Below are 18,334 nucleotides of genomic sequence, written 5' to 3'. Positions count from 1 at the left end.
TTGTTGCTGTTAGCGAATTCTCAGCAAGACATAGCATATAAAAGTGCTCTCTCACTCAAAAAATAAAATAAAATAAAATAAAAACACCCTAAAACCTCCCTTGATATTTTTCCTTCAATATTTAGAATAATAAATCAACTTCAATCTGATTGTTGAGCATCCACCCTGGCAGCTAAGCCACATGAGGCATGAGGGCATTCAGATCTCTGGCCTGAAAGTTCTAGGCTGGGATCAAACTTCTGGTCTCACAGAGCTTAAAAGAGAGCCTTACCCATGGGGACATTGCACAGCTTCTTTCCTGGGTGCATTTCTGTGTGTAGCCCAAGCCAACAGATGGTTTCCCAGCAGGCCAAACTGATCAGGCTGTGCAAGAATAGGAAATAATGAAATACCTCCTTTACTGAATGCAGGAGGGCTACATTGGCTTGCGAAGTCGTACATGTTGCCATCAGTAGAAGAAGTGCTTTTATGAAGTCTTTCTTCATGGAATTCAGAGCAGGTTGCTACAGCACAATAACATATCCTACAGGTAAGAAAACTAGTTCTGAATGAGGCAGCTTTATGTTGTATCAACATCTGACTATATCCATCACTGCCTGAGCATTAGTTTTGATGACCTCCATTTAAGGAGACGTTAATCAACCTGATCCACCCCAAACCATTCTCCAAGGAAATCAATACATTTCCCTCTTTTTACAGGTAGACAAGTTGAAGTCATGAAGAAGCATCACAACTGGTTGAAGGTCACCCAGTGGTCAAAGACAGGAATAAATACTGCACCTTCTGCACCCCAGTTCAAACACAGAAACCTCTACGCAATAACCTCGATCACTTCTCCAGTTATAAGAGAGGAATGGTCTAGGAGGAATGCCTGGCAAGAGTCTCTCCATTGGCCTCATTAGGATTTGGAGCAAATATAGAGGCTAATCTTCAGATATTCCCCTACAGAGTTATACTCTTAAATGATTCATACAAATGAGGTGCATACATTAAATTTGTAATGCTGTAGGCATCGATATGCAAGTGTTGGAAAAAGTCTTTATTCAAGAAACCTGAGCAAAACCCTTATTCTCCTATGAAATAATAATAATAATAATAATAATCCTAAAGGATTTGGGATAAGTATAACTCTTTTAAATACACATTCAAAGAAAGGCAGAGTCATTTTGAATACATCTGGGCCCTCCATTATTCCATGGAAAAGGTCTCATCTTTTGTGTATTTGTAAGTATATTCAAGTCTATGATTATGCATTGTCATGACTGTTTTGTAATAAAATCATCAGTCTGAGCTGCTCTGGAATTAAGCTGAATTTTGCAAGTGACTTTCTTGTCAGAGAAAAGTTATAGAGCAATCTCTTGCCTCTTGTACTCAAGGAATCAGTAATTTTTTTTTATTATTATTATTATTTTGAATCCATTGAGTTAATGGATTTTTGTGATGGCTTCACAGCCCAGCCTTCCATCAAGTCTTTGAAAGCTTTGAAGTATCTTAATTTATACATGAATCTCACCTGCTGGCTACATGGACATAACCACAGCTTTTGTGAAACAGCTTAGCCCTGCTGTCCACACAGAATCGTCCAGTATTACTTGAAATGCTTCAGGGTATCTCACCGAGCTCTGAGTATTACCCTAGAAGGACACAAATCTCTCACCTCCTCTACATCATAACTGCCACCCTCTTATGGATGTTTCAGACACCCTCAGATACTTGTTCTGAAGGTCTCACAGAGGAAAAGAAGGAATTACAAATGGTATCATCTGCCAAATTAAGTGTTGACTCTGAATGGAGTAGGTATTAACACCAAATGTCTCCAGCTCACGTCCTGTGCTGTTACTAGAAGATAGAAGAAGATACTTTCCTGTCCAGCTAAAGAAATAAACCCTACAGAGCAGTTTGGTGTGCTGGAGAAGTATGACCCGAGGGAAAAATAAAATAAAATAAAATAAAATAAAATAAAATAAAATAAAATAAAATAAAATAAAATAAAATAAAATAAAATAAAATAAAATAAAATAAAATAAATAATAAACAGGAGAAACACTCCAGCAAGATCCATACCAGTAACCAAACACTAGCACAGGCTCCCCTTACTGCTAAGCCCATAGAAACACTCTTTTTGGCTCAGGACAGCTCGCCATGCAGCACTCTCACATTGTCCAGGCACCATCAGGAGCCACCATGGCTCTAAGGGACACGCTGTGCTCATCTGGAGAATAAATATGCTCAGATGCATGAAAAAGGGCTATGTCCATGTTGGTTTCGTGGCCAGAAACCCATTGCAGGCTCAGTCTTTTTCCTATTAATGCAGCCAGTGATGTCAGCAGAATTACATTTAAAGTCTAGTGTCCCTTCAGACAGACTCCAGGAAATAGAAGCGTGGAGCTCAAAACCTCAAAAAAGGGTAGTACATATCTGTGACAAGCCAGGCAGACCCGAATTAGCAGGCAAAAAATAAAATAAAAAATAAATAAATAAATTCTAGTACTTAGAGCAAAATATGTCACCTTCCCATATAAATAGCACAAATCAAAGAGGGGAAAAAATACTTAGATTTCATAAGTATATAGAATAATACAGAATCTTACTTAGGTAGTAGCTTTTCATCAGCTGCAACCCACATCCTCTCATAACATTTATTAATAGAGCTCTGAGAGCGTTGCTTTCTCAGCTGGCTAATAATTCAGAGAAGAAAAAAAAAATCATTTCAGGATAAAAAAAATCAATATTTTTTTTTTCAAAAATTCAAAGTAATCAATGGTTCAAATACATTGTTTGGAGGTAAATAACACTTTCAGTCTCAGCTTCAAATGTTTTTGTTGGAGATCCTTGACAAAGGGCTTTTTATTTAAATGTCACCGTGAAAATACAAAATTCCATTCAAATCAAAAAGCTCAAGGATTTAGTTCTGAAAAGCAGGAAAAAAAGGACATTTTAAGAGCTTTTCAAATTTGCTGTTTGCTTTCCACACAATCAAAGTGACAACAGCAGCAGTCAGCATTCTGGTACCTCTAAATCTGAATATTTACCCTAGAAAAAATGTTTAGCCATGAAATGTCGTCCAGCTTTTCATTGCACCTTTCCCTACCTAGGAGGATGTTCAGAAAAGGCACCGTTTGTAAACTGCACAGCATCCAGAAATTCAGCTTTGCTGAACAAACGGAACAAAGGGGAGCTGGGACTGGAGCATGAATTAACTTCAGAGAAACCTGTAGTGGCAACACTAACGTCTTGGCAGCCCCATGAAAAGCTGTTTGCAATGTAGTCCCTGTCTAGCACAGAGAATTTCAGAACTACTGCAGTAAGTGCAGCAGCACCCAGCAGTCCATGGCAAGACTCTAGTAGTCCTTAGCGCAATTCCCTGATGGAGAACTCAGACAAATGGCCATTATCCTTCTGAGAAGGGACTTTGCCGTTTCAGTGCCTTCAGAAATCAGAGCTTTGGGCTGACGTCTGGTGTGAGAGGCAGCTCTTCACGTAGCCATTGCCTTCTCTTCGCCTCTCCATTGCATTGTGTTGGTCTTTTTGATGGCTGCAGGGAGGCCACCTATTAATTAACTCTTTGTAAATGCAGACCTACCAGCTCCTCCAGTGTAGGTCACCCCTGAAATCGTGGATAAAACCTGGATAAATGGCCCTCTAGCACACATAGGCTGTGTCTATACCATATACGTGGTAAGTCCCCTATATCCTGGCCCTGCTGGACCCTGTAGCTCGTGGCCCATCAGACCTGGAGCCCCCAAGGCACAATGTGTTGGCTGCACGCATGTAAATCATTTCTGCACTACAGAGCCACGGGGTATGGGGTGCAACCCATGATTCCCACAGCATTACAGCTGAAATTATGGGAACTTCCACACTTTGGCTCCTCCCAGAACTGCTTTCCCTAGCCTGGGGTTCAAAGTAACTCCCTAACTAGTGCAAATCAGCTACACGGGGAAGATTTCTGCCTTTGCTACTTTTCTGGTTCAGAAAAAGATAAATCTCTCTTTTCACTGGCAGCGTAGCCTATTATGCTATGGATTGATTGTTTCTTTAATTACATGCTGTCAATCCAAACTGTACAGATTTTCCAGTTATATTTCTTTCTTTTTATAAGCACACACGTGTTTATATAAATATATATATATATATTAAATCCAGCATTCAACTGCAGGCAGGAATGACCTTAGCCACACTTGAAATGAAAACTCCTGCAAGTTCCTGAAATACTTTTTTCAACATATCCCTTTCTTCCCACCTCCTCCTCATCCCCCTCCAAAATCAGTTACAAAGGAAATAGTAATTAGCTTCCAGCGTTTCTGTATTATACACTGCTCTCAACTGACAGATACCGTACAGTAATTGGGTCAAATGCACAGATGCTCAGAATAACCAAAGCATTGTGTTTTTGCCTGCAGCCCTGTTGGAGGAAGAACGGAGAATTTCACATTAAAGGAGGACCTAACACAGTTACTTGCAGCTCAGCTTCTTTAAGGATGCTTGACTAGAGCTCTTTACTAGCATTAAAGATTTATGAGATTTTTTTGCAAAAGCTACCAATATCTGACTAGTAGAAAAAACATTTCAACTTTATAAAAAAAAAAAAAAAGGGTTAAAGGATTACAAATATGTTATTAACTTCACAGCAATATCATGATTACCCTCTGCCATGTGCATCAACTGTTCACACCATTAGTATTCTCCAAAACTGAAATTAAGGCATTTAGTGAACATATGGTGGTATCTTTAAGATCTTCACATTTCTGCGGAAAGGTGGTTGCAGTGTTGCTTGCACTTAGCAGGGAGACCATCAAAACCAGCACAGCAAATCCAAACAGTGCTGGCAGTTCATGCAGACAGCATGCTGGCTGCAATGCGAGCACTTAGGCAGCCTGAAGGCTGTGAATCTTTTCACCAGGTACGAGCTGAAGTTGAGCCTTGTGACTGGTTAATTAGATGGTGGTGAAGCTGGAAAGGGCACAACACCATGAAAGGCCATGACATGAAAGGCAGGACACAATGAAAGGCCAAATCCTGAGCTAATACAGATCTGCACCCGCAGAAGTCAGGGTGGAGTGTCACAGCAGCTAGATGGGAGTCACGTTGGTTCCTCACTGGTATAAATGGATATATTTCTTTTACAAGCAAAGATCCTAACCAGTGAAAACCAGCCAGGAGAGCTGGTGTCACCTTACCAAAGCCTGTAGAGTTGTGTTACTTTATGTCTGCAGTGGTTTGGGCCTGCGTATTTAGAATTAGAGCATTTTCAAATTGAGCTGATGGGCATTTCTGCCGGCCATGCTTGAAAACCTGGCTTGCCACACAGTGTTGATGCTTTTCTTTCTTTCCAGACACAAAGGAGAACTCAGTTGAAAATCCTACATGGTATTACTACCTACCCTGCTGCAGTACTACCGCAGGATGCGCTGGATGAGTTCCTCAAGGAGGAGATGGTCTGTAAGACCTTGAATTAATGAAGGGTTGCCATGTGTTGCTTTTTTCTCAAGCCAGCCCCATCTATGGAGAAAAAAAAAAAAAAAAAAGAGTTTAAAAAGGGCTTTATAGAACAGGATATCTTTTGAAAGGAGATTTTAAGAAGCAGATGGCATCTCCTCCTGGTTGTAGCTCTACATAACCTTAAAATCTTTCAGTCGGGAAGTTTGACCATTCATCCCATCCCAGGGAGACACCAAAGAACCTCATGCAATAAGATATTTGCAAAGTTTGTCTTTTTACTCTACCCAGTTATTAGCTTTGGCCAGACACGAGTGTGACCTACATAATAGCCTGTCCCTCTTCAGTTCCTTGGACTTTTCTTGTCCAAGCTGCTCAGCAGGACTGTTGCAGTCTTTATTGTTTCCACTCTGAGAGGGATGCGGATTCGTGCCTGGCATATAATTTACCAGATGCAGAGCAGCCCTTGATCCCAAAGCAAGGATCTTCAGTGCTATGAAGGCTTGACACGCCAGGCATGCAGATCCCAGCTTCAAAGAACAACTCATCATTATCTGCACAGCAGTCAGGGCTACCGCAGCTTTTGAAGATGCCCACTAAAGACACTCCAGCCCTAGTCGAAAAGGAAATAAATAAACGCCCTCCTGAGATGACTATCTTTCACTGATAAAAGTCAGAGCAAGTGCTGGGTGCATCTGGGAAAATCCCGGAGTGCTGCTCACTTCACACACGCTCCCTCTGTTAGCAGAGCAAAGGATGCTGCCCCCAGCCCTGCACAAAGGCAGGGTCCCTGCTGGGGAAAAACCTCACTGAGCTGGGAGTGGAATGGAGCATTTAGTCAAAACCCTGAAGTTCGTCTACAAGGGAATGTCCCAAAGGTATGTGAGCCTGGGGAACCTCAGAAACAGCCTGGGAGTTGTTCAGGGTGTTTATTTTCATATCTCAGACCAGCAGGCAGCTCAGACAGACTTAGTTTCTTGGCAACGAATAGCACAAAAAGCCCCCAGACTCCTCGCATTGCTTCTGCCCTGAAATGTGAAGACCTCTGGATGACAGCTTTAATGGGCTGTATCCTCCAAATGCTCTATGTGGGATGAAGCACAGGGAGAGGTGTTGGTGGGCATACGGCCTTACAGGAGCTGTACCATGCCACAGCTCTGCTCCTGCCTTCTCCAGCCCCTCTGGCTCACAGGTCAGGCACCAGGCACAAGGCCACCACTGCACAGCACCAGGCACTGCCCTCGCCGTGGGTCAGGGTGTGCTCAGCTCACACGCAGCTCATGAGACTTGACAGGCCTGTGAGGATTGGCACGGATCAATGATGAGCGCTGGAGAGCTTCGTCAGGCAGCAGTGCCAGCTGGAGCAGAAGTGGCCAACAAGCTTTGTCCTACAAGAGAAAAGAGAGGCAGCCTAGGATTAGATATAACAGTCCTCTTGAGAGATATTCATGGCTCTCAGGATGGGTTTTTTCTGCTGGAGCCGTGCCCCAGAGCTCACAGCTGGGCTCTGGGAGGAGACCCTCCATCTGCTTTGCAACAGCAATGGTCGAAGCTGATGCCCTCAGGTCAGACTCAGAAAGGAGCTTGGGTGTCTAGTGGTCCCCACCAACCTGGGCTCCCTGCAGACACCACCACCCCTCCGCTCACCTTCCAGTGCTGTCCTGCAGCCCACCAAAGGCTGGCACCTTCCCCACTGAGTCACCTCGAGTAGAAACCTCCTGCCCAAGCCACACACCCGCAGAGACCTCAGGAGCCCCCAGTACAGCTCGACTGATGCTAAACAAGCCCATCCTTAACCCCATGCACTTCCCCTGGGTGAAAAGCAGGGTGGAGATGAGGCACAGCACACTGCTCTCCCTCTCTCAGCTGCATTTCCCTGATGCTGCCAGAAACTAGGACAGCTGCAGGATCATTATCTGTGTGCATAACTTCTGCTGTCAGCCTGCAAAGAAATATCAAAAAGGCAGTTCCTGGTGCTGCAAACTTCCTAAGAAAATGAGACAGGCCTTTGTCTTTCTTATTGCTGTGGGCTTGCAGGCAGAGCCTGGCAGCAGCACGGGAACACCCCGTGTGCCACCCCGTCCTGCTGCTCTTGCCCATACAAGTCACACGCCTGGAGCTACATTCTGCAGTCACACGAGTTTTGACATTTTTTTTCAGAACACGACTCTAGAGAAAGAAGCATAAGCTGTTGCTTTCTGACTATTAATAAGCACAATACATATGCATATAATATGCATATTAATTCTGTGTATTGGGCACACAGCAGTCTCTAAGAAACTGAAGCAGCCTGAGTACTGAGCTATGATTTCTTGCACTCTCCACCATTTATTCCCTAACAGCAAGGGCAGCAGCCCCACTTTTATACAGACCAGGTACAAGGCAAGCCTGAATCCATGACTGCTTTTACAACATGTTCTTCAGTCTCAGAATGCCTCAGGGCACGTCCCAGAGCCACGTTTCCCTGGTTCTGCCAACTGTTTACTTGGTTCAAGCTAAGGGAGTATCCATTAGAAACCAGTAAAATTAAAAATCACATGCAGGAGAGCAGCACATGCAGATACACTAGGGAGCAAAGGGATCTTTGACAGAGTTTCCTTTCCTTTCCTTTCCTTTCCTTTCCTTTCCTTTCCTTTCCTTTCCTTTCCTTTCCTTTCCTTTCCTTTCCTTTCCTTTCCTTTCCTTTCCTTTCCTTTCCTTTCCTTTCCTTTCCTTTCCTTTCCTTTCCTTTCCTTTCCTTTCCTTTCCTTTCCTTTCCTTTCCTTTCCTTTCCTTTCCTTTCCTTTCCTTTCCTTTCCTTTCCTTTCCTTTCCTTTCCTTTCCTTTCCTTTCCTTTCCTTTCCTTTCCTTTCCTTTCCTTTCCTTTCCTTTCCTTTCCTTTCCTTTCCTTTCCTTTCCTTTCCTTTCCTTTCCTTTCCTTTCCTTTCCTTTCCTTTCCTTTCCTTTCCTTTCCTTTCCTTTCCTTTCCTTTCCTTTCCTTTCCTTTCCTTTCCTTTCCTTTCCTTTCCTTTCCTTTCCTTTCCTTTCCTTTCCTTTCCTTTCCTTTCCTTTCCTTTCCTTTCCTTTCCTTCCCTTCCCTTCCCTTCCCTTCCCTTCCCTTTCCCTTCCCTTCCCCTTCCCTTCCCTTTCCATTTTCTTTTCTATTTTCTTTTCTATTTTCTTTTCTTTTTTTCTCTCTCTCTTTATTATTTTAATAGGGGTGTGTGAGTATGTTCCAGATCATGATAACTATCAGAAAAGGGGAAAAAAAAAAAAAGTCTGGTGTTTGTTGTTTTTTTGTTTGTTTGTTTGTTTTTCTTAGAAGAAAATTATCTTAATATCTCCCACCAAAACTCCATTGTAAATCTCAACATTTTTTTGCCATGGAGGGCTTTTACAAACCTGACGAAGAGAAGGAATGGAAATGCTTCAAATGCCAGATAGCCTGTGATTAATCTGAGAGAGGAACATAAATAAAACATAATCTGCTTCTCTTCAACTGATAGACTCATAAATAATAAAGCTATGAGATGTGGAGTCCAAAGTGAAAAGTTTTTATTCAGTGGCAGAAACAGTGGGAAAAAATCTCCAAAAATTATGTGGGAGAAGATAATTTAGAAGCTCCTGTTGCCTATTCAGTGCTCTGCCTTCCTTCACCCCCTTCCCACAGCATCCGTCCACCTGCACTAAGCACCCAGCACTGAGATATCAGTGACCCACTAGCAGAAGGTGTGATCTAAGTAAGTCACACCTAGCTGCCTTTCCCAGCTATACTAGTGACTTAAGAGAGCGTGAATTAACACAAGAGGTAATAAATTCCTCCCTTGCCTTTAATTATGCCAACAGAATGTCATCTTCCAGGAGCAAAAGGTTCAGGAATGAAAACCAAGCCAACGAATTTCCTTGATCATAGGTCAGAAAGCGGACTCAATTCAATGATTAACAGTTTGACTTACACAAAATAAGATAACTCGGTGCTATAAAGAGTTATATGAATGTACTTTACAGAGGTGAAGGTTGGTTAGTGTTCGTAACATCCAATTGTCTTTAGCTGATGAAGATGTGATCTCTGTCATATCAGAAAAGGGACCCTGAGGTGTCATTGCTGTGGCATGGGACCTGTGTCCATGCTTAAATTCCTGCCTGCAAAGGCCCAGCTCTCTGGAAACTTAGTTTTCAATTTGGGTAAGATAAGAAAGATGTATTGTCTGTTTATTTTAAGTGATCTACAAAGCAAAATGTGGATCTATAGTTCTGATTTGAATCTAAAGCTTTATTTCCTTTGCCATCTATTTTCATCTCTTTTATTTTTTTTCTCTACTACTACACACAGAAATTTCACAAGTGGCATAAGGCTGCCATGTAGGAATTCTTCATGCCTTATTTGAATTGCTCTTTTTTTACTAATTAGGATATGTTTAACATTTTAAGCAAATATTCCTTCCTATTCTATTTGTTTGAGAGACTATTTTTTCCTGAGGGGGTTCCTTGAACTCTCTGTTCAAGGCTGGGGGATACAGAAAGATTCAGAAGCCTTAAAAAACAACCGTGTCTGATGCTCCCTTGGTGTTTTCAACAGCGATGAAGCTGAGAATGGTTGGACTTGGACTGCAGTTTTACTATCTTTTCAAGTGCATTATAGTGCAGTCTGAAATTAGCCACTTAGATCAGAGCAGTCAAGAAGCCATAACCTTAAACTATCTCATGGTGGACTCTGGAGACCTGTAATTGTGATCAACTGTGCTAGCCATGGGTAATTGTGTTGCTCCAACGTGCTGGATGCAGATAGAAATGGAGAAAAATGCATTGCAAAGCAACATGCCAATGCAATGCAAAATGTCTGTGTGCATGCTGCCCCAGGAGAGGGAGGTGAGAACTTAGCTCTGCTGCCCGTGGTTTGCTCCTTCATCTAAGGTGGCTCGTGACTGTCTTCTGGCCCAGCATGAGCTACCCGTGCTTCTGCAAAAAGTCCACCCTCCTCCAGCTGCCGAATTCTCCTCATACCTAATGGTAAAATAGCTAATAAGGGGTTATTTTCTTTAACAGTCAACTTGCAGAGTGGTGGACAGGATGCCAGGTTACCTCCCTGGTGCCAACCAAACACATTCATTTTTCATGGCTACTTTCATTCTTCAGCACCTCCCAAAATCACAGGTGGAACGGAGCTGAGCTTTTGGTTTTGAATGACTCCTGGAAATCCGTGTGGAAGTGGAGGGACTTCAGGGTTGCTAACCTGGACAGAAACCGGTGGCTGATATGGAAAAGTATTAGCAAAGCCAAAAGCATCAGATCAGAAGCATATTCTGTCTGTGCTGGGAAATCCTTTCTGGGCCTGCCCTTAACAACGATGGGAAAGAGAATAAGCCAATGCACCCATCTATCACAGTGACAGTATCTCTAAAGACAGCACTTTTCATCTGAGGAAACATGCATTTATCATACTAACTGTCTACAGAGTTTGCAGTACGCTTCTCAGCCTGGTATCTACGTATCACCCTCAACCCTGTCTGTGAGAGAGAGAGATAAATGTACTGTTCAACAGAAACTGAAGTGCTGGACAGTGAGGGTGGTAGAAAATAGCTATTCAAATGGCAAATCAGCCCTGGAATTAAAATACATGGAAATGTATTAGTCCAAGAAGGAGCAAATCAGCTGCCCCCATCGTTTCTGGCGCTGCACCCATGAGCTGGAAGGAGGAAGGATGTCCTGATAGATGGCATTGCTCCTTCCTCCATGATGGGATGCTCTCCAGGGGCCTTTGCGTCCTTCGCAACCACACCCATCCAAAATTACGTTGTGCGTACCCCTCCAGTGTCTGTGACTAAAAACTCATCTAATCCACGGCAGCTTCGGCACCAAGGAAAATGGAGGACCCTAGGCCCCAGTAATATGAATTTGTGAATCCTGCACAACAGGATCCCAAAAATATCCTCACAGAGGCTTAATGGGGCTTTCCCATCCACCTGCTCTTCCACTAGCAGGTGGGGCAGAGCAGACAGCTCCAGCTCTTTATGAGGAAACATTTCCCTTTCTGTCTGAGTGAGGGACAACACCTACATGCAAAGCACCCTTCACTAAGACAAAGACAGGGCAAAGGAGGTATTTGGGTTTCCTCTTCTACCCTGAGCAAATTGAGAAGCATAGTTCAGCCCTGTTTGCCCAGGGATGCGCTGGAAGGAAGAAGAAAGCAACCATCACCTGACAAAGATAGGCACAACTGACTTAAGTCAGTACTGCCGTGCAAGTTTTGGAATTTGATCAGATGTAGTTTCAAATCAGGCTTTAAGCAGCACTCTCCAGCCACAGAGAAGAATGAAGGGCCCAAACCTGTTGCCAGAGGATGCTGTGGAGTTGCCATCCAAGGTTGTCTCACCAGCACTAAGGCCCCAAAACTTTAAACAACTTTTAAAACAAATCCTGTGTAGCTCCAGGCCCTGCTATCATGGCTTGCTCTCCCAGTTACACCCATGCTCAGCAATGGGGGCGACTTCTCCTCTGTGGCCCAGTCAGGCCTGTCCTCGCCAAGTCCCTGCCTCTCCCCATCTGCCCCACTATACACAGAGGGCCCAAACCCTGCTGGTTCTTTTTGCTTCTCCAACTTCAGTCTCAAATATCTCCTGAAAACCCTCAGAACCGGTGGATACCCAGTTTTGCAGTATCTCACCATCACTAGATTGATCGGTGTCAGTCAGATATTTCTTCAGTGAAGATTTGGTAGCCAGGCTCTTCCCCAGCAAGCACATCACAGGCCTGTCCCCTGCTTGGTCTCCACAGGTGCCTACTGGAGCTTGTTATTTTTCTTCTGGTGGTACTCAAACAGCTGCTAGAAGCAGATGCCCTCCTAGGAAGAAGTCTCATTTTGTCTGTGTAACTTCAGCTCCAGTATCTTAAGGTCTGAATAATGTATCAGAGCTGTGGTGCCTACCATCCCTTCAGCTCCGTATTCGCCCAAGTCTCCTGTCATCTCGGCCTGATGCAATCAAAGAAATAGCACAGGATGTTTTCCTAGCTCCTGGCTACCACTGCTGAAAAGTCTCTGATCACTGTTAATAACACTGGTTGCAGCAAGGCCCAAATTCTAACGCAATTAACAGGGGAGTAACAAAATCAGCTTTACTGCTTCTCCTCTGGGGACACACAAAAGCGCCTCAAGGCCTATTGAGGCTGTGTGTAATTCCATGAGCTTAAACACTTTTCCTTCACATACCCCCATATATGAAACTGCCAGAAGTTTAATCACATTTTTCTTCCCAAATTGCAGCGTCAAGGTGACTGGGTGACCTATGGCTGAAAATCTCTTTTACAGAGGCTCTTGATTTATTTTGATTAAGATGGATAAGCCCATCTCATATTCCCAGCAGAGAAAGGCAAGTTTAGGATTGATATGCACCACTGCTATTTGTGCCTCCAGCAGTAAAATCACAATTTCCACCAGGTAACCCAATGCACTTTGAGCAGAGCCGCGCAGCTGGCAAGGAGGGTGGGTGGAGGCTATTTAAACCCAGTTCTGATTGAAGGTCTCAGGAGGGAACTGGCTGCTGCTTATTCAGCAGTTCAAATATTTTTTTTCCTCTCTTCCACAGTTCTCTTCTTCCTTTTCCAGTTTTACTATGACTAATGGGAAAGTAAGAAAAGAGAATGGGAAGAAGGCAAGTGAACCTTGAACATCTACCCCAGATGGGCAGGCTGTGCAGGCAACTTTCATCGTTGCATTCATTAGGCTTTGGTTGCTTGACTTTTATGTTTTGTGTACGTTGAATGTGTATGTATGCAATCAGAGAGGGAGAAAAATGAGTGAGCAAGACAGATTCTCTTTTTCACATGAACCGCTTATCAACATTTGTGGAACACTGTATCTTTCTTTTATCAAGCTAAATGTGAAAGTTCAAAAAGCTGCCCTTCTCCCGTGCCTGGATAACAATCCAGCCTGAGCAAAGTGCCACATTTAAGTAGGCACAATAATAGTAAGGTCTTTCTTTCTCTGAAACTGTGCTCCAAAATGCCTTGTGTATATCAACAAAGCTTTTGAAGTTTTTCTGGTGAAAACCAGTGAAATTTATTGAGCTTTAGCAATAGCCGGTGCAAATTCTAAAAGGAATTGACTTGTGTCATGACACAGTTGAAATATAAAATTAATTCCAAAAATTACTTATTGGATCTAGAGGGAAAGTACCCTTCTTGGCCAGTAAGCTGTGGCCCATATTAGCATGGGTGCTACTGAGACTGCTTGAAACAAGCAGGGGGAGGAAACCCAGTGTACCACAAATTTGATCACTAAAATTCAGAGTTTACTGTTGAGAGGAGGGAAAGTGACAGCAGCTAATTCCAGTCCTCTGATGTCATTTTAACGGCACAAAACCTGGCATCACAACATTAGCATTTAAGACCACCTGCCCTACTTCCTAGGTGTGTCCTGGCTGGGAGAAACAGGGGTCCAAGGAAATTGGGATTCGGTTCACACAATGCTGGGCATCTCCAGTGTAGATCATCTTCAGCTAGGCTAAGCACTGCAGGCTTCGTTTGGTGGAGGCAAATGGGCACGTTCAGTGAGTGTTTCTTTTCACCTATTTTAGATGCCTTCTCTAGGACAGGCTGAGCTCCATGGCTGGCATGGCTGATCTCCAGGAACTGTGGTGTGCATCTCTGCTGGTGTACCTAGGGGTGGACCTCATCACAGTGCCAGGGTCTGTGCTGTCAGATGAGTCTAGCCTAGGGGTCTTTCTTTTGCCAAGTTAAATATCTGGAGTTGAAAATTCAAGAAGAAGGAAAACAAAAACAAAAAAAATCTTCATGCTCTCACTGTAATTCACATAATTTTCAGAGTTTCAGATGAGCAACCAGGAGGCTGATCTTCTCAGCATAAGCTCACCTGCAGTCCACTTGGCTGGGCTGGGGAACTTCCACTAGCTCTGACCCAAGGCATATGGCACTTCCTAACAAGCTCTGTGATGACATTTTGGCCACCAGGCTCAACCTAATAAAGTAGAAGAGGAGGAAGGCTTCCTAGACAGCTTTGTGAGCTCCAGGTCTCATTTAGGAAGGCTGATTTTCTCTGAGATGGGAGAGGGTCAGGTGTGTCCTCTGCTGGACTTGCATGCACCTTGTTCTTTTCCATTTACATGCTAAAATTCAGCTAATTGGTAATGCCATTCTCTCCTAAATCACAGATTCTCTTTCCCATTCCTTGTACCAAGAGTTAAGGCAGCTTATCAACCTTTCAGATGTGGCTCTTTAGCCAGTCAGATTCCTAGTCCCTTCCCATGAGCTATTTACCTTTAGCAGGGTTCAGGTTTTGCCACCCAAACTTCAGGATTCCACACGTGGTGAAAAAGCTTTCACCTGTCACTTCCAGAAGCCCCTTGGTCGAATCACTGGAAAATTCAATTATTCTCCATTTAATATCTGCAAAATTCTGAACTGTGAAGTTCTCTCCTCATGATATTTTTACTGCTTTAGTACTGACACATAGATCTTTTTCCATATTCAAGCCTGAACTGATAAAGTTTTGCTCATGACTGCTGGGTATGCCAAACTCCAGCAGATAAAATAGTAATAGAGATCAAGCAGTGAATGTGTCCAGAACAGATTTAACACCTCCAGAATAAGCATAGAGAAACCATCCTCAGCTTATGACACCTCTCCACATGCCACCCCAATTCACAGTAATTATGGGCTTGTCAATTTATATATCCAGTTTAGCATATTCCTAAAAGAGGTAGATTAGAAGTTAAGCTGGTATTCAGCACCTTTTCATGAGTCTCTCTCTCCCCTATGAGAAGCTGTCATGATCTGTATAGACATGTATGAACACACAGCTTCCAAAGGACTAAAATACTGTGGATGTTTTGAATGCATTGATGTGGCTATGGGCCAGAATCTCTGCAACCGTTGCTCTCCTGAAGACCTGGTGACAGTGGGGAAGGTGAAGACGGGAACCTACTTCTGGGCCTGATAAGTCTAAAATGCTGATATTTGAACCTGTACTTCTCACCCCAGTCTCCTATAATCAATAGGGAGAAATGGGCACATCCAGAGGGCAATTTGCCTCACCATAAAAGAAATGTGTAAGGTCCGTTTGGAAAGGGCTCACTGACAGATACTGGTCATAGGGCAACCTCAGGAGAACATCAGGTGTGGACTCTTTTCTGTGTTTGGGGTTAAGGAAGCAACCCACAGCAATGTGGTGAGGGTGGGTGGGTGTTCAGCCACAGCAAGAGAAGCACAAACTGGAGGTCAGTGGGAAGAGTAAATCAGAGCCCAGTAATCCCCCTGGATCAGTCCACTAAAGCAAATAAGGCTTCACCAGTGAAGGCCACCTGTGTTTAGGTTACATCCAAAGCCCTCACTCACAGAACATACAATGAAATCCTGTATTTCCTAGAGAGCTCAGTTTATTTTCTGCCTTCCTTTCTACCTTCCCTTGGGAATAGGTTGATAAGATCATCGCAATTGCATAAGAGGCCGATCTCGGCTGAATCACACCCCGTCAGGGGAGCGCTGCTTCATACCCCGTGATGACAAAGGTGGCACGCCTGAATTTTTACCTGTGCGGCGAGATGATTTCAGCCTGAGCTGGACTCATTACAGAGGCAGAGCAGCTCCAGTGCTCTGCATTCATTTACGCTTGGAGGCATTCTCTAAAAGTTCATCTTTTTCCTCAGTACCAGGAAATCATTTCACTTGTCAGCACGACAGAACCTTTTTGATCAGCCTCAGACAGGATGTCTTACAGTAAATACATTGCTGCCTGCAGCAAGGTGCAATCTGCACTATTTTCCAGGCATCATTTCCTTTGTTTTCCACCCTTGAGTTTTCTTTCACAAAACCACTGCAGACTGGGACAACTCACACACTGTTGGAGCCCATTAGATAACTTTTCAGTCCCTGTGAGCCTTTCCACTATTTTTTTTCTTTAAGGGCCCAACAGAATTAACTTTACTGGACAACTTTTTGTTTGAACTTGCCCTTAGATGTGTCATAAACACTCCCATGTGTAGGCTGGAGGAAATTTCAGCAGCCAAATCTTGGTCTCAGGCCTGAGAAACTGACCTGCCCACGTAGTGCAAACAGCGTGGTGTAATGTTCTGGGGAATGAGGGAAAAAAAGAGAAGAACAGGTGATACCAGCCTGTGATACAGCCATGCTGCTATGTTGTTCTCCTAAATGAGCAATTCCCAAAAAAAAGGAAAAGGAGCATTCTTAAAGAGTTCAGATGTTTTGATGACATTTTTGAAAGAAACTATTTCCACCCACACGAGCTTTTCATTTTCAAATTTTCCTTAATTGCTCTATTGTTATCAGAGTACTCAAACTTTGATCAGAGCACTTTGATTCAAATGAAATGTTTTATTCTTAGTTGCTAGTAGCTCAAAACATCGCTTACTCTAACTGCTCTAATCGCAGAGGAAGGGCAATTTGCCTGCTTAAAGCAGGAGGTATCAAATGGCCTTTTTGCTCCTAGAGCCAGAGCTGAGGCACGCAGGTCACCACAACGTCTGGACTAGGATAAAAGCGGTATTCTTTTTTTTTATTATTATTTATTTTCTGTAAAGGTTGGTCTTGTGAGAGAGACAATGGAGAGGGACGTGAAAGTAAGGGTTCAGCTCTATTTTTTCTTAGGCATCCTGTGTGGCATCCATCTCAGTAGGCTTAGCTGCCTCTCTCTGAGCTCTTCATCCCAAATGAAATCAGTCAAGGGGGTAATTCACCACATCCTAAAGAGGATGTATAAGTGGGTGGTCAAACATCTCACTCTGTAAAAGTACCAGCCTCTCCCCTAAGTCCGTAATCAGAGGCTAGAGGCATAGTTTGGTTGCCTAAAAGCAGACTTCTAGTGGCTTTTGAAACCCATGGGGCTCTCCCACCTCCTGTCTAACTGCTTCTTCATAAGACCCTGAGTATTTTGTAGGTACAGCCACTCCCATTCAGATGTCTCAGACCTGAGAACATGTAAAAAGGCCCTAAACATATGTGTTTAGTCAACTGAACAGAGCTGATCACAAACTTCAAGAGATGGAGAAAACAGTAACTCCCTTAGGAGTTTGCTCCAGTAAGTGAGTCACCCTCACCATTAATATTTTTCTCCTTGTTGCGTTGTGCTCTTGTCGAGATTAAAGAGCCCATTAGCATCCAATATTTTCCTCTCAGTGATGTACTTTTAAAGACCACAATCAATCCCCCTATTGACTGCAGCAGGGTAGATAGTTTGTGAGGTCTTGTAGTAAGATCTATTTTGCAGTTCTGAAATCATTTCCAGGGGTAGCAGCAATAGGCAGCGCAGGGCAAAAATAATCTTTGAATGGAAACTGGCTCTTAAAAGGAATTAATTCCCAGTCAGTGCACGTAGTTCACAGGACTCAGAATTGCAAGTATACAATAAAGTCTGCTTAAAAACCAATTTCTGCCCCTTCAAAGCATCATTTCTAGCACAGAATGTCACTCTTGCATTCAGGAATGAATCTTGCTCCATACAATGCGAGTAGTCTCCTCTATCCTCATCTCAGCTCTAACCTGCTCTTAGCTACCATGGGGTAAGCAATCAAGGTGAGCTCTCTAAAGGAATTGCTAGTAAGACTAGAAAAAAAAAAAAAGAAAAGAAAAAAAAAAATAGCATGTGAACTACCGAGTTCCCTTGATGCCAAGGGCATGGGGGAAGGGAGCTCTGCCAAACAGCCAAATAGTTGAAGGGAAAGTCATTTGTTCACTCACCCATACTGTTGGCTTTTATTACCGTGCTATCAACCTCTACCACTTTCAGCAGGAGGAACAGAGACATTTATTACAGTCGTCAGCTAATGCAGGGAAGTAATTATGTTAATGAACAAGACAAACAGAGATTTGTGAGGCAAAGTCAGAGGAATTAGCTCATGCAATACATCAGAGTGCATTTCAGCAGAGTACAGGTGACAAATGTCCT

At 43.3% G+C, this 18,334-nt stretch overlaps 1 long non-coding RNA gene across 1 annotated transcript in view; it reads right to left on the bottom strand.

Moving 5' to 3' along the window:
• Window positions 1-6,549: 6,549 nt before the first annotated feature.
• LOC308191364 overlaps window positions 6,550-18,334 on the bottom strand; it is a 33,371-nt gene continuing 21,586 nt past the window's right edge. The window contains exon 3 of the long non-coding RNA XR_013947916.1: window positions 6,550-6,827. This is a non-coding gene — a long non-coding RNA (uncharacterized lncRNA). The remainder of the gene's footprint in view (window positions 6,828-18,334) is intronic.

Source organism: Anser brachyrhynchus (assembly GCF_964034855.1).
Source record: "Anser brachyrhynchus genome assembly, chromosome: 2".
NCBI lineage: Eukaryota > Metazoa > Chordata > Aves > Anseriformes > Anatidae > Anser > Anser brachyrhynchus.
The sequence above is the reverse complement of the archived record's forward strand: the minus strand, read 5'-3'. Positions and strand labels throughout refer to the sequence as shown.